We start from the raw sequence: 4,610 nt of genomic DNA, 5'->3' as shown, positions 1-4,610 counted from the left end.
ACACACACACACACACACACACACACACACACACACACAATACACAAGCGTTAAAAATAGAAACCTTGTACACACTGTGCAATTAATATTTTTTAATATTCTCTAAAACATAGTTTACTTACATCACCATGTTTATTTATATCACACATATTTTGCACATATTTTACGTCATACATTTCGTTTTTTATTAAGTCAGATTTATATAAAATGAAATGCATTTATGATTCTCTCTCTGAATCAGTAAATATCTCAAACATAACTGGTACCAATGACTCAATTAAGTCGTATTGCGTTGAGCATTGCAATGTACGTATTAATGTGCGTTCTTGCAGAAGAAGAGCTCTATTCTGATCAATATGATTACATTGATATAAAATCTGTTCTTCAAAACAAGGAATTATGAAAAGAATATTATAATTGTTTTAGGGAAATAGCATTGTGCAAGTCATCAGAACAAGAGGTATAACTTATCTGTACAATTATCAATTTTGTTTCTATTTTCTTTTATGACGGATTTTTTGATTAAAACAAATTCGAAATTTTCTTAATAGTAACGACGTATTTATAGTTTTCAAATGATTTACAACTTTAAATAAGAAATTCTTCTGACAAATTAATCATCAGGAGAGAAAACAAATGACAAAATAAAATTCTTTAAAACTTTAATAAAAACTTTAATAAAATTTTAAGTTACTCAATTATATATTAATGTATTATGATAATGTGATATAATAACTGCAAACTGAAAGTACAACGCAGTCATTAATGAAGTCATTGTAATGAGTCTTCTACAATAAGTCACTAATCATAAATCAAAAGTCAGAAACTAAAAATTGACGACTATAATTAATCAATTTTCAGTTTCTAATTTCTGATTTATGATTAATGGCCATTAGCGTATGTAATATAATATAATATAACTTCATGTTATCTAGATTTTCTTGAATTGAATACTTAATACGAACATTTCAGTTTGATTCAGATTATCGAATGATTCAGATTAGCGAATTATTAAATTAAATGAAATAGATAATGAACACATAATAAATGTTAAGCGATTGCACAATTCGAACATTGTGAATATCTTATCAGCTAATATCTTGACTGTATCTAGACACAACGTGAATGTCCATTGGATGTTCAATGACTGACACGTGCTGGATATAATCATTAAGTTCTATATAAAAATTGTAATAGGAATATATATATAGGTATATAGGAATAATTATATTATTTTTATCAAATCAGAAATTAAACTAAATTTAAATTTTAACTCGCACTGGTTCATTTAAAAGCACGTTACTTTATTCAAAATCATTATTATAAAAAAGCAACTTTATTATTGATATTAGTCGTTAGATAATCTGTTTGTGTCAATTATATATATAATTTTTCAGAATTGAAAAGAATTCAACAAAAGTTGAAAGAATGACATATACATTTCCAATATTTGATAAGACAAACTTGCTTTTAATTAATTAATCTATTGTATAAAAATAATACAACAGAGGTGTCAAAGAGTTTACGGATTATTACCATATCGTGACCATTGCTATAATGGCAATGTTTCGAACCTTGTCATTCACTTCATCAGAGTGAGGAGCGCGAGGATTGATAAGGACATCGATAACTCAAAAACTCTTTGGCACCTCTGAAAAAAACATCGTGAAAGCCTCAAAAATATTATATATAATACAGCAGAAAAATTCTGCGTGCGAGGACTGCATTCGACAATTAAATGTTTTCGTTTTAATTTTTAAATGAATGATTGGTTTTATAGAGACATGCAGGATAAAATTGATTTTTTTATCTTGTTTTTTTATAAGTTATATGCTTGAACAAGAATATCGATTTTTTAAATATATGTTATACTTCTATCTAATTTTCTATTTAATTTTCCATTAGGGATGCATCGAATTGTAAAATTATCAGATATTGGATATCGGATTTGGTGACATTTTTTTCGAATATTCGATATGCAATCGGATATCCGGTAGAACTAATTATCCGACCAAATACCGGATTCCATGGATATTTGAATATCTAGAATGAGATTTCCAAAAAAAATATGCAAAAAATAGCAATAATAATTTTCTTTACCTTTCCAATACGAAAAGAAAAAGAGGAAAGATAAACTGCTAAGAAGTTCAGCTGAAAAGAATAAAATTCTGTATTTAATAACGCAAACTTTCAATATAAAATTTCAGCTAGATATATTACTACTAATGATATCTAGCTATCTAACCGGATAGTAAAAAAATATCGGATATCCGGTGCATCCTCAGTATTTAAATTCTGTATATTTATAAATTGAGATAAAATCAATTTTTAAAGTAAATAAATATGAATATGTATTCTTAATTGATTGCAGAATTGTTTAGTGAAGCTTTCCAAACTAAATGCAGAAAATGTACTAAAAAACAAATAGAAAATATGGATATAGTATTCAACTGGTTTTGTAACGAATGAACCCAAGATGTGGAAATTAATAGTTACAAGTTTACAAAGACTGTAGAGAAAATGAAGAAAAAAGCTGCTAGTAACACAAATGGATAATAAATCTCCTAATACATACTATATTCGAATTTTTCCAGTTAATTAAAATATAATATAATAGCACGTAGTATAACTTACACACACACACACACACATACACACACACACACACACACACACACACACACACACACACACACACACACACACACACAATTTGTAGATATTATTTTAATAGAAACATATATAAATAAATAAATGATATTACAATTAATTCTAGAATAAAGAAGCAGTTAAAAAAATAAAATATCATAAACAATGTTTATTGTAAAATTATTTATATAGTCATATAATCGTCACTCTTTCATAGTGAAAGTTTCACATACATAGGTCCTAGATTTATGTTTGTTAGAAATTGAAATTATAAATATGAAATTATAAATATGAAAAGTTTATAGCATTTCCAATCTAAAATTTTTTTAGAAAACAATATCACTTTTTCCAATCTTGACTAATTAAAAAATTAATCATGTAGTAGTATTTAATAGTTAAGATAAAAACGCTTGTTTATACTACGTTTTTTATTTATATTATATCCTTAAAAAATAGGACGTGCAGAGTCCAAAAAAATTATTATCCCAAAAATTGAAAATTATGTCTCATAGTCATAATCCTGAAATCTAGAAACAAGATATAATATCCTGATAATTTCTATAGAAATCTTGAAATTGAGTATAAATATCATTTCAATAAATTTTCTTAAAATAAAAAGTAAAGAGAGAAGATACTACATGGGCTGAAAAGTCCCGGGATTTTTCAATACGTGGCGTCACTAGAAAATGAACATGATTCATTTCGAGAGGTTCATCTGTCACTAGTTTATGTATGAAGTTTCATGACATTTCGTTCATTCGTTTATAAGCTACAGTCGTTTGAGTGGCGCTACTTTCGCCTTCGTTCTATACCATCACGATAACGCACCGTCACACACGTTCTTGAAAGCGATGGGCAAATTGGAGCAATTACGATTCGAATTGGTTGCTTACCCACCATATTCTCCAGACTTGGCCTCCAGCGATTATTATCTGTTCTCAAACCTCAAGCGGTGGCTCCAGGGAAAGATTCACATCGAAAGTCGTGGAAACCGAGGTGTATTTCGAAGACTTGGACGTTTCGTACTACAGAAAGGGCATCGAAATGTTGGAAAATCGCTATACCAAGTGTGTCGCCCTCGAAGGCAACTATGTTGAGGAATAAATATAATTTTGCCCAAAAAACGCTTGTTTTCATTAAAAATCCTGGGACTTTTCAACCCATGTAGTACAGTAGTAAATGGTAACAGTAATGTCAGTGGTATATATCAAAAATGCAAATTGCAGCAACTTGCATTTTTTTTTAATTAAAGGGAAACTATATACTGCTGCAACAACATTCCCCAAAAAAATTTTTAAAAATGCATTCCATCAAACTTTTTAATATGACAAACATATCTTCTATATATTTTGAAAGGTATAATGGTAGGGATGTAGTAAACTTAAAATCACATCAAAGTAGTTTAAAGTAGAGATTTTACGCTTCAATTAAAAAAAAAAGTTTATTATCCTATAAAGATTTTTCATAGAGTTATCGTCAGTCTAATTTTTATTCAAAATTTTGTTATGCCATAGTTCTTTTGAACAGTGCATATATATATATCAAAGAAAAGAATCAATAAGAACCAATTTCGGTCCTCTCCAAATTTCGTTCAAATACATGAAAATTTGTTTCTTGAGATCAATAATAAAATAAATTGTTTATAAAAAGACATTCATCATTACAAAATGCGTGACATCAGTACAAATTTACTTACCTTTTTAAAAAAGGTAAAAGAAGGCACTAAGAATATAGTGCTTCTCGAATAAAACCTAAGTGTCCAACTCAATTAATATATACCAGTTTTAATTCTTCTTTAATGATATTCTTATTGAAGATATTCTTATTCCAATCCAAATAATAGTAGCTTCTCTCTCTCTCTCTCTCTTCTCTCTCTCTCTCTCTACTACTCTACTACTACTAACTAACTAACTAACTAACTAACTTAAATAACTAATAAACTAAATTAATAATAATAATAA

General features: G+C 27.9%; 1 pseudogene; it reads left to right on the top strand.

Moving 5' to 3' along the window:
• The first annotated feature begins 268 nt into the window (after positions 1–268).
• Positions 269–2,556, top strand: LOC105626367 (annotated as a pseudogene).
• Positions 2,557–4,610: the final 2,054 nt, after the last annotated feature.

Source organism: Atta cephalotes, assembly GCF_000143395.1.
Source record: "Atta cephalotes unplaced genomic scaffold scaffold00001, whole genome shotgun sequence".
NCBI classification, from domain to species: domain Eukaryota; kingdom Metazoa; phylum Arthropoda; class Insecta; order Hymenoptera; family Formicidae; genus Atta; species Atta cephalotes.
This window is presented reverse-complemented; position numbering and strand designations above follow the sequence as displayed.